Source organism: Apis mellifera, linkage group LG1 (genome assembly GCF_003254395.2).
Source record: "Apis mellifera strain DH4 linkage group LG1, Amel_HAv3.1, whole genome shotgun sequence".
NCBI lineage: Eukaryota > Metazoa > Arthropoda > Insecta > Hymenoptera > Apidae > Apis > Apis mellifera.
Genome location: NC_037638.1, coordinates 23912115 through 23931301, shown reverse-complemented (window position 1 = coordinate 23931301; position 19187 = coordinate 23912115). Strand labels below are relative to the sequence as shown.

Below are 19187 nucleotides of genomic sequence, written 5' to 3'. Positions count from 1 at the left end.
TTATTAGCGAGGTTTTATCAGCGAGCCGGCCGGTTGTGATCCGCGGCGATCTAGTTTTGTGATTTTACGTCCGCCGACATTTACTCCCGGCGTCGATAACGCGGCAAGGCAATGGAAACAGCGCGTGGATCGGGGAGGGGGGGTATGGATTGCTCGGGAGGAGAGAGAGAGAGATGAAATTGCCTGTGGAACGAATTTATTCGACAAATTGATGGAACCGAACTGGACGGTTATTCCACCGTCCATTTCGCCGTGTTAGCCTCCTTCTGGCGTGCAGCATCTGACGAGCTGTGTGCCGCTTGTAATTTCCCCGAAACCCCTCGATATATATATATTTGATCCCGGATGTGAACGCGCGCATGTACATCGGATGCATTTGTTCGACTACGCTTTCGTACTTTCGAAGATAGCACGGATAGTGGATGAAAAATTTTCTCTCGTCGATGGAAACCACTTGGATGAAGCTTTCCACGACATTCGAATCTGGATGGAATTCATTTCGAGATCGTATTTTTTTTTTTTAATTAAATATAAGAAGAATTATTCTTTTTAATTCTATCCTTGGACATTCTTGAGTAGATGTGATCGAAAGTTTTAGTTGGAATTGATGAGTATTTGAAGAAGATATTTAATTATTAAAAATGGAGTTTTTTTTTTTAAGTATTCTTTTAAAAATTGGGAAAGGTGTTTCCCAAGTTTCTCCTTGGATAGGATAAGGAAAGTTCGAACTGGGAAGGTTAATAATTGATCGGGTTTGAATAGAAGGGTATTCTTTCCCGCGTGGAGATGCGCATCGATAGACGCAGAGAGAAGAGAGAGTAAAATTTCATATTTAATAACTTGATTTCGCTGTTGTTGGCCCATGTTTATTAAATAGAACGAATCGTTCGTTCTATTTTTTTTTTTTTTTTTAAATTAAACATTGCATACATTTATTCAGTTATTTCACCGCGAGCCTCCCATGTTTCTTTAAATTTCCACGAAATACAAATACTTGAATCTTTGATCTTATTTTTCGAAAATGCCGTCCCCTCGCTCGAAGGCTTGTCGTTGAATATTTCTAGTTGTTCAGAGTTCAGGAAAATTATCAAGGCCTCGTATCGACGTTCCATTGTTCTTTGGACACGTTTAATTAGGAAAAAGGAAACAAATGTTATTCCTCTTCGCAAAAGAATCAAAGTAAAAAACTGTAAAACTGGTTACTTATAACCAACCTTGTTTTCTTATTTCAACTTTATTTTAACGTAAAAAAATTATCCCTGACTAATTCATTCCTAGTTAAGCAATCGTGTAAAAGGTTAAGAATGTGTCTCTCGTTCAACGACTCTGTTTTTTTCTCACATTAAAAAGAAACTTATGTAACCACATTCTTTTTCACATACCGCGAAACTTTATTTAAAATGCATACTTTTGCAGAAATAAAAAAAAAAAAAACAAGCCATTGCAAAATATAAATATCCGAACGAGATTAAAAACAATCCCAAATGCTTCCAGAAAATCCACGATTCCAGCCTCGAATATCGACGAATCAAACTTTTCCTCCTCCCCGAATAATCCCTGACAATTTTCCATCCGATTCCGGGCCTAAACCAATACCACTACAGTATCGTTCAAGAAGCAAACATCAAAGCCTCGAAACGCAATCACCGGATGCCCAAACACGGCATCCTTGGAGGGGAAAAAAAAAAAAAAAAAAAAAAATCCTTGGAAAAAAGAAAGAAAAAAACTTCACAGAAACAATTTCTGGGAAAAATCCCGCTACCAGCAGACATGGAAGGGGGGAGGGCCCCGTTGAATTATCCTTGCTCTCGTGGCTATCCGGGTAGGAAATTTTCGATCAGTCACCTGGCCAACGTTGACCTTACTTTGTGTTCCATTCGCAACACGGGCAGGGGGTGGAGGAAGGAAGGAAGGAAGGAAGACGATAGGGCGTGGAGGGTGGAAGGTTAAGCCGGGTTTATAAGCCACGGGGGTGGGGCTGGTAGGCCGCCTTTATGTTTCGCGTCTCTTATCCTCGAGCACAATGGAGCGAGGGAAGAAAAGGTGCTCTTTTTATTTTCCTTTTCCCTTCCTCCACCCACTCCTTCTTTTCGTAACCATGGCTAGTCGCGTTTTAGCAAATAATGACGATAATGATATCAATTATCGGGAGACGAAAGGGTGCGTGGAGTTTACTAGAAATCTTGCGACGAGAGGTTTAACAATAAAATTGAGGTTAATAAAATTATTTTTAAATTTGGAATTGTTAAATATAAATTGTTAAAAGGATGATAGATCTTTTGATTATTCTCACAATATACCGTTTTAATTTTAGCCTGTGCACCGATAGTGTATCAGTAGAGTTATTATTCTTTTCTGTGACGTATAAACGATTAAAATCGTTGCATGTTGTTTCCTGGCCTGATCGATTAAAGTAAGTAAAAATTACATTCCTTGATAAAACTTGTTCACCTGACATTTACTCTCCGTTTTTTCCGTCCTATTCTCAATTCGTGACACTTATCAACCGATAATTATTTCTTTCCTACATTCATATTGCGAGTGATATCAAACTCTCTGTATTTCTTCCTGTGTGCAACTCTCAACGAAATATCTAATTAATTCATGTAAAAAAAAAAGTAAAAAAATAAGGAAGGAAAGAGGGTCAATAATTTTCCCTATTTTTTCCTTTCGTAGATAGTCGAAATTTTCGGGCCTATTTTCCCTCGAAAATATTTCGTTCTTTTTCAACTCGTCCGCGCGAAAAATCCCGACCGCCTCGAGTTTCATTATTTTAACGAGAACAGGATTCCCCTGTAACGCCTGCCGCCAGACTAATCTTCGCCGCGACCTCGTTTAAACTCCGCTCATCCCCTACGCGATATCCTACGGAATGAATCCTTATCCCATACTCCTTTCTTCCGTTTCTTCCTTTTATCGCTTACCTATACATACCTGGAATAATTAAAACAAAAAGGGAAATAAAATTAAACTAAACTTACTTACGCGAACATTCGAACGTACAATTTCCACGATTTTTTCCTTGCCGCCTTCTCTTAACTTCGATACGAGGGGGAAAAAAAAAAAAAAAAGGTAAAACGTTCGATTTTATTATCGAAAAGACACACTCGGTACCTCTTTGGAAGGAACAATAGGCCGAGCAGGTGTAATCATCGAATGCCCCGTAATCAGCGTTGGATTGTTTAGAACAAAAGCTTTGAATCAATTGTTCCGGGGCGAAGTCGAACGATTTTTACGCAAAAGTGGGGCACAATGGTATAAAATCCTGTGATATATATATACGTAGAAACAGATTTATCTCTCTGTTTCTCCCTCTCCGGCCAAGCTATCGGCACTGTTATTCCATCGAGGTAGAGCTGGGCGCAAAGGGACGCAACCAGGGGGCGGTAAGAGGAGATGGAGAGGGAAGCAAAAAAAAAAAAAAAAAAAGAAGAAAGAAAGAAAGAAGATGATCGTTCAACGACCCAGTTTTTCCCGTCATCGTTAAATTTATCAACTCAGCGAAATGAGAATTGAACGGTGGAAGTAATCAAGAGAGTTCGCCAATATTCAAAGATCCGTTATCAGGATAATGAAATTATTTCGCCGTCTTTTCTATCGGGGGAGAAGAGAAAGAGAGGGAGAGGGGAGGGCTTAACTTCTCGCCGGATGAAAGACACGTCCGAACAATCTCGAGAACCTTTATCGATTATTCCCGGCGTGGAAACTTTTCGCGAGAGATTAAGAAAGGAGTTTTTTAAAAAAAAAAGTCCATTGGCGAGTCGGGTCGAAGGATTCGTCGATTGAACGTCGACGGCGTTTATGAGGGGAGGAGGGGGTTTATCAACCCTTTCGACGACCCACCGCGAGATCGGAATGAATACGACGATACGGATTTATTTTTGATTCGGTACAAGTTGAGCCTCGTTAATCGTGAACGATAATAACATTTATATTATAACAGTTTATATTATATTATACGGAACGGATTATTCCACGACACAATATTGTAAACTCGTACGGACGAGTACGTATTCGGCGCGAGTTTGTTTTCGTTACGGCGAAAGTCGAACGATATTCATTCGACGTTTGTCCGTGGAATCGTACGGACCGCTTCGCCGTGCTAATTCGAGCCTCGAGGAAGAGGATTCGAGGATGGTTTCGTATTCATTTAATATAAAAAAAAGGACAAAACGTTGATTTAAAATTTCGATGGATCCGTGTTGTTAAAAATTGTTGTTTTTTTTTGTTTTTTATTTGGTATGGATTAAATATGGGATCCTCCCCGTTGTTTTCAACGTTTTCGTCGTTTCAAAAAATATTAATAATCGTCACGATGTTAATTACTTATTGTCGTAAATTCGTTTCGAAATATTGACGATCAATAAAACTGAGAAAATTGACAGAAATGGAATTGTATCGCGATGTTATACAATTATTTATAGATTACATCACGCGTAATGTGTGTATCAATGTGCATCACGCATGGATAGCTGGAATTATGCATTTTTCACGTTTTGACGGGGAAAAGTAGAAAAATTTCAGTGAATAGGGAGACAAATATTTTTCATTTCGCGAATCGTATTTTCTTTCTTTCTTTCTTTTTTCCCCTCTCCTCGTAATTCCTCCTCGTTGTTTTCGGGCTTCAAACAGGTTTAATTACTTTCATTTATTTTAAAAACATCTTACAGATCAAACAGCGTTTTTTCTTTCTTTTTTTTTTTAAATTGTGCAATGTTTGGATTAAACATCGGTATTGTTTGATTTTTTTCGCGTGTAAACTTTTCAAATTTATCAGTTTTGTTTTATTAGGTTGGTGGGAAATAAATGGTCGATTGGCGTTTTCGGATCTTTCGACTGTTATAATTCAGAGGTATTTTATTTTCCGTTTTTTTTTTCCATCAAAAACCATCCGTCGTGATCAGTGTATTTTTACCGAATGAAATATGAGAGATATTTATTTGCTCCCTATTTCTTTTTTCTTTTTTTTTTTTTTTTTTTTTTAATTCCAATCTCGTCGAAACAACGAATTTCCTGCTTGCTTTGCAGCAACAACATTTGTAGCAATATTTTCGTGCTTCGAAAGATAATCGGTCTGTTTAAAAATATGATAAATATGAAACGTGAAAAATAGACAGGAAGGATATAACTTGACAGATCTGTCGGCGCGTCGTAATATTCTTTGCTTTCATTCGCAAAAATACGCGCAAGTAACGCCGGAAATTCAATCTGTTTCGTATTATAAGATTGCGCGATAATTTAATAAGTCGACTCCATTCGATCAAATTCATTCATTTCCCATTTCTCGCGAATCTAATCATTCATAATTTTCTTCGTTGACCCTATTTCGCGATTCTTAATCCTCTTTCTTTTTTTATCAGATTTAAAACGGCGCTCCATGTATCCTTCCCTCGACTCGTCCTCAAAATTGATGAAAATCATCGAAGAAGAGAAGGATCCACGAAACTTTCACACCGTGTGCGATTTTTCGTCTTCTAAATTTCCACTCCTAACTTTCCTCGAATTTTCCATGATGAGAATCACCTTCTCCTCCTCCTCTTCCTCCTCCTTTTCCTTCTCCTCCTCCCCTCGTCTCATCTCAAGAAAAGGAGAGAATCCATGAAAGTTTCACCGTTCGATTCCCCGGGAAAAAGGGGAAAAAACACAGCGTTCCCGCCCAAAGCCCGGAATCAAACATTAACGAGAGGGATGAGACGCTTGTTTCCGTTTGCGTATAAAGATGTTACACCCCCTATTGCACCCCGGTGCCCGTTTCTCGTCCGCCCTTATCGCCACCCGCCATCTTATTCCCTAAACGCGCCGACCCGATATGTATTTTTAATCAGCGTGCTCGAATGATCGCGCTCGTTGACCCATCTCTTCCTCCCCTCCCTTACCGTGGCCTCCCCTTGCCGTTCAAAAACTCGCTCGAGGAGATCTCGTTTCCCCCCTGGGAAGAGGGGAGGGGAAGTTTCGAGGGAAATTCGATATTCGCAATTTCGCCCGACCGACTGTCACCGGAATCGGGAGGGAAAAGGCTCCCTCCGTTTGTTTTCCCCGTACGCTTTCCACCTCTTAGACTCTTCTCGTTACTCGCCGTTTCCAGCTTCCTTCCAACTCTTTCTTCCGTCTATTTTTCTTTTCTCTTTCTTCCTTTCTTTCTTTTTTTTTCTGTTTCCTTTTCTTTCTTCTTCTTTTCTCTCTCTCTATCCTTTTTACTTTCGCAGATCGATCGAAAGAGAGCTCGGTTCCGTCTTCTCGCTTCGAACTTTCTCACGTTCACAACTTCTCCCCTCGTCCTCTTTCGAGGACGATTGTTTCCTTGGATCAAACCCCTGGTACCTCGATACGTTTTAACTAACCTACGATCGATCATCCCCCTTTTCGACGACTTATTTATCAACGTCAATCGGAAACTTTTCCTTACGTAAATCTCTTAACCTCGAAGGGGAGGGGGAAAAAAGTATTCAAAAGTGAGGAAGAGAGGAGGAGAGGAAAAGGGGAGCGGAGGTTTAATTGAAGTACGTTTAAAGCGACGCCGAATTAATTCGACGGGAAATTGAATCGAACCGGTGACATTAAATAAATCGCAGGCAGGAGTAATCTGGTTCGTTAATTAGAGAGAGCACACAGTTTTGTCCTCCTCCTTTTCTTTTCCCCCGCAAGTCGCGCAATCTTGATCGTCGAATACTGAAATCTCTCGTAGCCAGCTCGTTTCACGCGAACAACGCATCCACCCACGCTGTTGTTACTCGGCGTATGGAAACGATGCATTGTGATGTCTTGTCACGGCGATGACGATCACGACGCTTCAAGGCTCTCTCTTTCTCTCCTCCCCTCCTTCCCTCTCTTTCTCTTCTCTCTCGCAGGATATGTGTGCCGTCGAGGAACAAAGGGGCGGTTTCACGGTCAAGGCCGCCTCGACGTCGAATGTTGAGAAAGAAGCCTCTTTATCCGTTTGCCAAGACCACCACGTTGCGGAGTAAGCTAACTCCCCTCTTCCCCTTTTCCTGCATGCGAAATGCACGGAGCAAAGTGATTGAATATTTAATATCCAAAGTGGGCGAAGATTACTTTAATCTTGGCTTGTTAGATTTTGATTTTGCTTCAACGATAAGGAAATTTATATAACTCGTTAAAAGGCTACAAGACGTGTGTTTTATATATATATTTTGAGATTCTTGAGAAATATGACGGTAAAAAAATTATTTTCTTTTCAAAGGGGTTAAATGAGTTTTCAAAAATATGCGTGCGCTATTTATTCTCGCCCTTTCACGAACCTTTCCCTCTTTTCTCCCTTCATATTTTCCCTTCATATTTCCTTTCATGGTCCTTTATTTATTTATTTATTTATTTTTTTTTTCGTCTCTTCTATCTCTTTTTTTCGCGTTTATCATAACGATCGTTCTTGAGGTTTTAACGAGGGCTACGAACTCGAAGAGAAATATGACCGCGTATGAAGTATTCACAAAAGTGTTTAAACACAGCCCGATTTTCCTAATTATCGAGCGATGGGTAATGAGATATTACTTTAGTATTCTCGTTGGAAAGAGAGAAAAATATTTTGAACGGAAGAGAGGTTAATCGATGGAGGTATCGACCGGGAAGGGTCGACAGACGGAAAAGAGAAAGCGAGGCGGACGTGGATGAAGCGACAGAAAAAGTTCTTCGAATGATCGAGTCGCATTAACGGCTTGCCTCGATCGCGACATTCGAGATGGGGGACGGAGATGAGGGGGGAAAAAAAATTACCGGTCGAGGAAGATTGTCGTAATAGGATTGATTTCTTAATTCGCGTTGGCGCGAAAAGGTTGACGGGTGAAATGAAAAGAGCGCCGGTTGAATCGAATTAAAAATTCGTGGACCCGTGTTGTTTCGTCCGATGATCGAGTTTTACGATTCTGAATTTGAAAAATATCGATTTTTCTCGTGCGATTAATCAACGAACGGAATGAAGGAAGAAGCAAGAAATTTTACGTTGTTTCGTAAAGGAAGAAAAAAAATTGAGCGGAAGTTTAATGCAATTATTGGAATGGACGGCTTGTGACGTTTTTGAAACGTTTCGTATCCGCGTCAAATAAATAAAATTTTTCTTCTTTGGCGCCAGTGATAAGAGAAATCACTATGCATCATGTCCTTTTCCTGTTGATTTTCGCCCTATCTCCCGGATGTATGCATTTAGATATCATTCGAATTCTACGATGATAAAGTCAAACGAGCAAACTCCTGTTTCCAAATTCTTTTTCTTCTGATTATTATCGTTATTATATATACACGCGTCTTCGTTCGTCAATCAAACAATCATCGAATAATCCATCGAGTCCAACCCCTTTCCTCCAAGCTCGATATTCAAAGTAACTTCACCATCCGCACCGACTGCAACTTTCGAACAAGCCGCGTTTTCCGCGCGTCTCTTTCCATCATCCATTCCACCCCCACCCCCGCTATCGATCGCAGACGACAAAACGGGTCTACTCGATACTTTCCCCCTTCGCCCGTCAACAATTTCGCTTTTGCCGCGTTCCAATCTAACCTCGCCTCCCCATCTCCTCCCCGTCCATCCACGGATCGATCGTTTAAATATTTTCTCGAGGGCAATATCGCCTTGAAATAATCGTGCCTATACACCCTCTTCTTCCCGAACTTGCGTAGGATCAACTTGCTACGAGCCCTCTTTCCCACTTTGGAAAACACCTTTGGATCACGGCCGAAATCGCATGCATCTCGTCCGAGGGTTGCGCGCAAACTTCCTCTCCCTCCTCCCCCCGAGACTTTATCGGCTCGTGTCGGCCAACTTTTCCACGATATTCCTTCATAATTACGATCCCGGGCCAAGTTGCGCCGCCACGTTGCGCGTGTACATCGATCCAAAACCTTCTATTTCTATACCGGTTTCGGGGTGCACGCTTCGAACAGGATCGAGCAGGATATTGGAATACACGGAAAATGGAGGGAACCTCGAGCTTTCCTTCCCCTCCTCTCCCTTCTTCGACGCGTTGTATCTCTCCGCTCGCTCTTCTTACCACGTTTTCTATTTCTCTTCGCATTTTTTCCTTCCTCAGAATTCCGCCTTACGTTCCGCCTATTGTCGCGCGCGTTTCCTTTGAATTTTAAAGAGGAAGGAGTTTGAGGTTTTTCTCTCATCTCGAGATCATACGCTTTAGGAATATTATCCCTTATCGTTGATTATCTCCATCTCGATAAAACATTTAAATTCCGATAATTCGAAATATATATTCGTTTGAAAAATTGCGAATTCTGAATTAACGATCGTACGATCATTTTTAGAGGGATCGGTTTCGAGTTTTATCCCGTAACCCATCCCACGCACCCGTCCCTTTTTCGCAAACGCGACGAAGGCCACGACTCGCGCGAGGAATCTCTCGCATTCCCTTTATCTGGCCGTCAACTGGAAAACCGGCGACTCGCGCCGAATACTTGTTAATCCCATCATCGCCGCTCGCGTCCTTGGCAATTCCTTTAGGAATGCTGAACACGCGCCCACGCTCTCCAACAAAGTGACACCCGTGCGCGGAACCTTGTGCATAACCTTGCGCCTGTACCTCGGCCGTAACGTTTCGCCTACATCGTACACGGAACGAAGAAAGTAATAAGCGACGGTGTGTGCGCGAGTGTACGCTTACCTCACTGCAACATTGTGTCCATGTTGCTGAGGATACACGAAAACCGGAGCCGTGTTGACACGTGTCTCTGAACAGACGTTTAATACCTTCCATTCATGCTTGTTTCTACTTGTATTATGTTCGTGTGTGTGTGTACATCGGTGATAATTAATATTCCGAGTGAAAATATTCGGAGACAAGCACAAGAGTGTCTTCTCCATTTGCGGACATCATTTTTCCCCGACACCAGAACGCTCGTCTCTCTTTCTCTCTCTCTCTCTCTTTGTAACACGCTCCCTTTCCCTTTTGTTCCCTTTTATCCGCGCGATTATCGCTTTGCAGTTTGGTCGTTGCGCGTTCCGTCCTCTCCTCCCTTTGTTCCTTTCGAATGCTTGTCGTTTCTGTGGATTCTTTCGTTGTTAATTCCTCGTCGGGGATATACCTGGTGTTGGTTTTTTTTTGTCGGAAGAAGCTCGAATGCGACTCTTTTTTTCGTCATTTTCCCGAAGATGAACAAGGGAGGAGGAGGGAGGCTATTTTCGAAATAATAAGATATTCGACGTTGGATAATTATTCAATTATCGATCGTAATGGTGATAATTTGATCGTGTAAAGATTGATTCAAGCCGTAATGCGAGTTCGATCATCAAGTTTTCGAACGAAATACACCCGCGGAAATATCAGATTTGGCATGATTCCATATCTGATTGAAGTATAGGTAAAAAGGGATGAATTATTCAATACGGATTGAATCGATATAGAATGTGGCTTCCTTTGACCGAGAATCTATAACGATGCGTTCGTTTACTCGATATTTTTTTCGATTTCTCTTTCTCTCTCTCTGTTTTAATTAATAAACGCGACCGATATCATTCGTTCAAATGGGAAGGTGGGGGAATTTTAACGAATCGAAATCGATCGAAACTTTGAAAAATTTACGAACACGGAACAATTCCACTGAAACAAGCGTCCGCATCCTCGATTCTGGTCGAGTGCATCCTTCTTCCTCTACCTTCCAAGTACCTTCTTTCCACCCCTCCTCCTCGTCCCCAATTTCCTTTACCTCACGATTCACGAATTCACAAGAGCAATCGCAAGAGAAAGAGTCTGAGCGAGGGCGACGGAAGTGGCGGCGTGTGCACGCATGCGATTCGCCACCGAAGTCGCAGTGTATGGGATGGGATAGAGAGACAAGAAAGCAAAGGAAGAATCAGAGGCGAGGAAGAGAAGGAGAAAGAGATATCTCCCCCCCTCTCGTCGAAGAGAATGGATTCGAAAACGCGAATTCGCTTCAGCCAAGTTTCCGTCTCTTTGTACGGATAAGAGAAATACAGGATTTTAGGGTGGGATGGGGGGGGGGATGGAGAAGGGAAGGAGAGAGACAGGAAAGTTTCCGATGAATCGGCACACGGTATTGTCCCAGATATACACGGTGAAAGAAGGCATAGAAGAAGAATGAGGGACAGAGAGGAACGAGACAATGAGACGGTGCTTTATTATGTTCCTGGAGACGATTCTTCTCTTTCTCTCTCTTCATCTTATCTTTCCATCAATCGATGTTTCTTTCTGTATATATACCGTATATATACCGGTAGCATTTGCTTTCGGCTAATTAAATCGCGTGTATCCAGAGATCGATCGAATCTCGAGAAAGAAAGAGAGAGAGAGAGAGAGAGGATGAAACGAGGTTTCACTTTACACACGATGTTCATTAATTCCTTCCTCGCTCGATTTCTCTTTGTCCCTCTCTCTTCGTAATTATACCTGCATCTCTTGGTCTTCTTCTTCTCTTCACGCCCACGCGTGTTTCATCTCCCCTCGCTTTCTCCTCCAATCAAATGACAACTGATTTCAATCGGTGGTAAATCGAGAAGATATTTTCGCGATAGAGAAATAAATATTTAAACTCTTATGATGATATTGCGAGAATAGAATCATATTTTATAGTTTTTTTTTTATTATATCAAAGATACATTTTACAAACATTTCAAACATTTTAAACGGTTTGTCTCTCAATCATAGAGATTCCTCTCTCTCTCCTTTCTTTCCCTCTATCTTTCTTTCTTCTCTATTTCTCTCCATGGAATCGAAATAAATCGAAATAAACAGCGGCGACGGTTCATCCGTGTAGCTTCCTTTTGAACAGGACAAAGAGAAAGAGAAAGAGAAGGGACCGCCGATATTTGCGCGCGAATATCGAGCCGCTCGGAGCCGAGGAAAAGTTTACCGCCCCTGGAAAATCTTGAAACAAGAGCACACTTCGGCCACTGCCGTTTGTAGCGCTCGTGCTTTTTTTCGAAGAAGCGCGCCTCTTTGTCAACCTCTCCCTCCCTCCTCGCGGTTTCAGTCGATCTTTTTTTTTTTTTTTTTTCAAAGTCGAGATCTTTACCGGCGCGTCATCGTTGCCAATAGCGGGACTCTTTTTGATCATGATGGTCGTTTGTACCATTCACGGGAGTAATCGGTCGAAAGTGGAAATGGGATGTTGGGATTTCGAAGAATAAAGAGAGTTTTTTCTCTTTATCTCTTTTTTGATTTTGAGATGAAGCAGTTTTGCGTTTTTTTTCTTTCTTTTTCTTCTTTTTTTAAATTTTTTTTTAAAGAGATATTTAGTCGATATCGACTACTCTTTGAGACTTTATGTTTGTGTTCTTTCTTTCTTTTGCGTTCATTCGTATCGATGAACACATAATGCGGTTACAACGAAGAATTATTAGTTCAATTTTTTTGTTCAATAAATACATATGTTATTGATTGATTGCAAATTAAATTATTGAAATATATATATATATTTCTTTTAGATATTTTTGCACATAAATTTTCCACGAATGTACAAAAATTTACCACATCTAAAATAACGCAAGAATTTCACTTGCGAGAAATATTCTTGAATACAAAACTTTTTCACACTTTTCAATCCACGACGTATCCTTACGAAAGAGGAATAACAAGAGACACGCGTCCATCGATGAAGAAGAGATTTTCCAACGATTCCGCGCAGAGATACGAATCGATCGCGAATTAAAGCGCTCGCGTGGAAGGGAGGAGGTAGTAGATAGATAGGTAAAACGGTTTAAACGATACAAACGAGAGATTCCAATATTTCCGTATTCGAACTTAATGGACGCCGTTTTTGCGTTCCCCGGCTGCTGTCCATCTCCGCAAATGGAAAGTCTCGTAATGCGAAAAATAGTGGGGGTGGGATGGCGGGAAGGTAGCGGAAGGAGAGCGGGAGGGAGGAAGTCCCGCGTGGAGTGATATTAATGCGAAGGAACGATCTTCCCTTTATGCCCGGAGACGGATCCATCCCGCTCCTGACTCCATTAAAACTGATCTTTCTCCCTGCGAGACGAGATGCGAGGATGAAGGAACAGAGAGAGAGAGAGAGGGAGGGAGGGGAAGGAAATAGGGTGGAAAAGGGAAGTGGAAGAAGTGGAAAATATATATCTCGGCGAGACGTTATTCCGGGGACATTGAGCCGCGGAAAATCTCGAATGCCTCGTAATTGATGGACTAAATATTAACGTTTCGCGGGGGAGGGGATTGTCGAACGATTCTCCCCCAACGTTTTCTACGTTCTCCCGTTTTTCCCGATTATTTTTCTCCCGATTATTCTCCTTCCGACCAAGGATATTTCGGTCTTCTGTCTAGAGCGGAAATGAAATCAGGTTAAAAGCTTTGCTCGTTTTTACTTGGATTCGTCCTGTATTTTGCGACGTATTTCCTCCTCGTTTCGTTGGAACGTGGCTCGTTCTTGCGTCTGGGTTCCTGGGCTGTCGGGAACCGTGTAAAATTGGTTTCGTCTATTTAAATGTATCCGTTGATACGGGCGAAGTATTTCGAATTGCGTGTATTTTTTTAATCAAAGTGATCTATATATTTCAAATAGTGCTGCAGCTTATTTATTTCGTTCGTTTCTATAATCTCTGTTTCGAGACGCGTGTAATTCCAAAAAAAATAAGAAATGAACGAATTCTTGGGGAATACACGAACCGAAGAATTTACATATAAGCACTCGATATAAAATACGTTATAAAACGCGAGAGAAAAAGGGGGCTACGAAGAAATATCAAGAAAGGAATGCATACCTTAACCTTAACGTTCTTTCCTCGTTCGCACCACTTCACTTTCCCACAGTAAACAGAAGCCTGTCAGAGCTCTGAGACACAATGGTCCTCTTGGAACCGCGAAGAAAACGATCATAATCCACGCATCATAATCTCCAAAGACTTCTCCAAAAACTGGATTCGAATTTATTATTTCGACTATTATCATAGAACGATGAATTTCACTTTTAATCTATCTAAACCATATAATCTATCTAAAATTCTCCATCGAAAATTCTATTCTTACATCTATCTCCTTCCCCACGTAACGAATTTCGTTATTAATCGATCGATATCAAAATAGAGCAAAATTCGCTCACCGAATCCGTACAATAACGTAGCGCGAAGAAGGCTGTTTGTTAACCGGTAGATAAAATATATATATATATATATATATCTTTCGAATCTCGTCGAGCTTAGCCTCGGTGAGGAACGTCGGCTTGACAGATGGTCAGGGGTCGGTCGTAAATTTATGTTACGAATTTGTCGCTCAAACGAGTCGAATGACTTATAAGTTAGTTAGCGGAGTTTATACAGACGACAGGGTTATTAATACGACGCGAGCCGCTGAGACGATGAATTATAGAGGGAACACCGCGCGCGACGTATTATGATCGGCAATTTAGTTTGTCTCGTGACCCCCGGACCGGCGATAAATTCGTTCGAGGCTCCGCCCCTCGCCGTTTCGACGCGATACGTCTTCGATACGATTTTTGAAAAAAGGAACGAAAAAAAGAAAAAAAAAAATTCGAATTCGAATTTTACGCGGCGTGGCTCGTGGAAAATTATTGTAAGGATGTTTAGAGAGGAACGGTGTTACTCGGAACGGTTGATATATTGGATAAATCCGACGATAAATTCATTCTCCGAGTCGTGTTTGTTCGCTTGACGTTTTCCATTAGTGCTAGCTAAAGTATTTGAATCCTATGAATGCGATGAAAGAAGGAAGAGTATTAAACGGTTACGGTTAATTGGCGATTGATAAATTTGAGGATAATTGGAGAGAGAGAGAGAAAAGAGGATATCGTAAAATATCGTTTTAACGATTTGTTTAATGATTTGGCGGAATTAGCGAGGAATGGGGAAAATTGTTTTGCATCTAATTTTGCGGCACGCGAAAATGAGAAATTAAGAGTTCAAAACGCGCATCGATAGAGGGAGCATCAATCAATTTTCGATAGAGTAAATAAGTTTATCGTATGCGAAGTTGTGATGGTGTAGGTAATAACGTTAACGCGATATATTCTGATCATCAATCTCTGCTCGCTCTCTGTATCTCTTGGAAAGATTCACCGAAATATCGGGTCAATTATCTTTGACGTGTATGTATTTTGCGATTCGATATAAAAGCGGAAACGCGAAATTAACGTATTGCCGAATGATGAAGCGAATCTTTTCGTTCCATTTAACGACGTATGGTCCGCTTTTATACCGTAAAATATAATATCTATAAGCTTAACGCGATCCAAATCTGCTTCTCATCGAATCGCTTACTCGTCCAATTACACATCAATTCCAAAAATAAACTTTTCCGATCATCTTGAACGCAATACCACGCCTATAACAACAACAACAACAACAAAAAAATCCTTGAAAAAAATCATGACCCGTTTAACGCGAAACCACTGCTTCCGTCGATTTTAATTATTCATAATCGTCGATAATTGATCGTTCTCGAGACGTGGCGTAATTGGCGAGGACGATCTCCCTATTATCGCGAAACCGTATACTCTCTCCCCCGTTGTGCTCCCTCTTTTTTTTCTCCCGTGTTTGGCCAACTTGCGTCTCCTCATTAAAATCACTCGATACGAATATTTGAAAGGGGCGACGGGGTAGAAAAAGAAGGGAGAGGGGACGGAAGGGGAGAAGGCGAAGGAAGGAAGGAGGGAGGGAGGGAGGGAGGAGCAACATCGGCGACGAGTCTGCGAAACTTTGCGAAACTCTACTCGTTACAGGCGAGCGAAACGAGAGCTTACGCGAACGAATCATTACGCTAATTAATTACTTTGCCCGGCACACAACCGGGGAAAGAGACACCGGATCGTTCTCCCTCGCCTCCTTCCGATTCCATCACCACCACCACCGCTACCTACGACCCTTGCTACCTCCAATTTTACCCCGTCTACGCCCCTACGTTCTCGCTGGTGTCCATCGGGGGCGCTGCGTGGACGTCGATATACCGGTGTGTAATCTCGCGCCGGGAACGCGTTAAACGAGGAAATTATCGGAAACACCGGATCCTGGTTGAACCGATGCTTCGTTTCGAGGTGTAACGACCACTTGCCTCTCCTCCCTTTTGTAAGGATTGGCTCCGTTAGATTGACGCCATTGACTTTGACGAAAGTTTCTTTCGATCGAACGTGTACGGAGAACGTGTTTATTGTTCCCTTTTGGTTTCGATTCGATTACAGTATCGTTCTACCATTGATTCTACGATCGATCGTAGTGAAATTGGAAATTGGAATAAGTTTTATGAATTTTAAAAATTGGTGTTGAGTTCAATCATGTTTTACATTTTACATTTCGATGTAATATTTATGGATTAAAGTTAATCCGATATTGAGATTGAAAAATATAAAAAAGATAGTAAGAAACTTTTTTTTTCTTTTATATAAATATGAATTTTTACACGACTTGTATTTGATCATTACGAGTTCACTAATTAATTGTTCTATCGTTGAAAATTCATATTTACATTTGATATTTCTATTCGTCTATTCGTACGTTTCGTATGTAAACATTATAATGCGGTATAATATTGCGTGGAAATCGACGGGGAAAGGGATTTTATCGGGCGACTTCGTGCCGGCAAGACACTTCGGAAGAGTTTGCACGCGATTCCGACGTTTTCGTAACACTTTTAACACGTAACTAGTCATCGAGGTAATTGGTGGACAAAGTGAGAAGCATATTTCACGCGGTAATACCGGTGTCCGGGAGATTTAAAAGGAAACCGAGTGTCGGGTATAATCGATGTTAAGAATTTCCCGTGTTTTTTTTCTCCTCCTCCTCCTCCTCCTCCTCCTCCACTCTTCTCCCTCCTCCCCTTTTCCTTTTTCCAACTCGAGCTCACCGCTCGAAACTTTTTAAAGCGCGTATTCCTTTGTGCTTCTCTATTTTTTGATACATTGCGCGATCCTCTCTCGTTTGATCGATTCGATTTCGTTAATTAACTCGATTTCGCAAACAGGGATAATAAAATTCGATCGTACGATCACGTGTGCAGATGCATAAATATTTGTATCGTTCCTCTTTACGCAATTACGTTTAATTAAACACAAACAGTGATAAGCAAATATTTCCGATAATGCAATATTCATTATATCGGGATATAACATTTTACGCGGTATGATGTATTAAACGTTCTATTTTAAACTCCAAAAATCTATCTTACGGATCTTGTCCAGGGAGATATTCGCTTAATATTTTTATGATAACATTCATTGTTATAAGGAATGAAATTGAATTGAATTCTAAATTACCGATATTTTCCATTCGAAATCTAACTCGTATCGTAATCAAAAATTAAAAGAAAGAAAAAAAGAATTCCTTTCGACCCTCGCACTTTACCATCTCCATTTTTCTCTTATTTATCAAATTTCGAAGAAACTCTGTTTCGCATCCCCCTATTCAACGTCCCGAAAAACCTATTACCAACGTACAATCTGAGAAAAGAAAAGGGGAAAAGAAAAAATGAAGAGGACCCTCCAAGAAGGTTTTAAGAAGAAGAAGAAAAAAAAAGAAAAGAAAAGAAAGGAAAAGAAAACTCTGTTCGCCACCCTTCTCACCGTCCTCCGTCAAACGACAACAAAAGACGAAGCAATACACCTGCTTACCGCTCGGTTAACAAATAAAACTTCGCAGAGGGGTGTGGAAAGAGGGGTCGGATTTACAGCTCGAGTCACGACATTTCCCCGTGCGAGCAATATTTTCCTCGTCGGTCCGGTCGTTCGGCCACCTCTCGCAAGGAAAAGAGCTATCCCGCAAAGTGATACACGCGTTCACACTCCCTCCCCCCCTCGCGCCGCGTGCAAGGAAGGCTCACGTAGAAAATGGCGATTTCCTACGGATTTTCGTCCCCGTCCACGCCGTATTTTTCTTCCCCGCGACCGGTCCCGGGGTGCAATGCAGAGGGGAGTGGAGGCGGTGGAAACATTCTCGAGGACAGCTGCCATCGTTCCTGCGAATCTCGATGGGGGGCAAGTTAGCTGAGTAGAAGGTAAACTCAGGCGATGGCTCGCAAGTGGACGCGCTCTTTCCTCGTCACGATTCCGCTCACGGCCCCGCCATTTGTCTGAAATCGCATAACGCTTACACAGGCGGCTATGCGCCTCCCGACTAGGTACCTCGGTCGCTCGCTTTTCCACTCTGTTTCCCACCCCCTACCATCTTCTTATTGTTCCACCCTGGGACTCCTTCTCTCTCTCTTCCTCCTCTTGTTTTCTAACCGGGAATAACGCCGCTCGTTTTTGCATTTTCTCGCCGGGTCCAGATCGTAAATCGACGCCAAAGAGATGGAATAACGACTGATACTTTCTTCTTCTTCCTAATTTTCATATTTTTTTTTTAATATTTCGACAAAAATTTCGAATGTTACAGTTTATTGGAAGATTATAAGGCGTGGGATGATGACTGATACATTTGAGATCGATGCAATTTGTTTTTCTGTGTTTGGGTTTTATTATATCTCTCATCTGAATTGTATCAAAAAGTGATCCAATATGCATAAAAATTGAATGTTTCGAGAGAATCAAACTCAATTCGATGAACTATCATTTTCAAATTAACAACGCGATTTTTTTTTCTCGTCCAACCAAGATCATCCATTCCTGATAGAATCAAAAAATTTCTTCAAAAATGATCGCGCGTCGACGAATCTTCGCAATCCCTTTTTCTTCTCTGGGTTTCGAATTTCGATTCGAATCCCATCAACGTCATCCCATCCCTGTTTCCCTCCTATAATTTCCAGTTTACGCGTTCGCGACCCCTTTAAGTAGCCCAAGCGCGCCGGGATCGGTCCATCCCGCGATCTCGAAATCCGCGATCCAACAGTTTGGAGGCGTGCTTTTGTGACAGGGCCGGAAATGGGCAGAATTTAATTGCGGCGGGAAGCTGGTGGCAGGTATCAGAATTTAGTCGGATAGATCGTTCCTCGTTATTGCGAGGAGGGGAGGGAAGGGGAGGGCAGAGAGAGACTGGATGGTGGTAGTGCCGCGACGTCGTTTGTAATTACTCCATCGCGGTAATTAAATTGCAGATACTACGAGAGGCAACACAGTTTCAACCCTGGCCCTATTCAGCCCTGTGGAAAGCCTAGCGAGGAGGGGGGGGGCCTAGACGCGTTTTACACGCATCGATGACGCCGCTAACGAATTCAGATATTGTCAAGCGACGTCGAAACCCCTTTATATTCCCGTCTCCTTTTGTATTCTCTTTCCACCGATATCGCGGTTAAACGTCACGGGCCGCGCCGTTTGCT

General features: G+C 41.8%; 1 protein-coding gene and 1 long non-coding RNA gene across 4 annotated transcripts in view; one reads left to right on the top strand and one right to left on the bottom strand.

The window, feature by feature from the left end:
- The window catches only part of LOC410785 (plexin-A4), a 268849-nt gene that overhangs the window by 150592 nt on the left and 99070 nt on the right, over window positions 1-19187 (top strand). The gene's annotated exons all lie outside the window — the stretch shown is intronic.
- On the bottom strand, window positions 1219-16199 carry LOC113218729. The gene is made up of 2 exons (XR_003304555.1): window positions 13691-16199; window positions 1219-13375 (listed from the first exon to the last, which is right to left on the bottom strand). It is a non-coding gene; the product is annotated as an uncharacterized LOC113218729 (long non-coding RNA).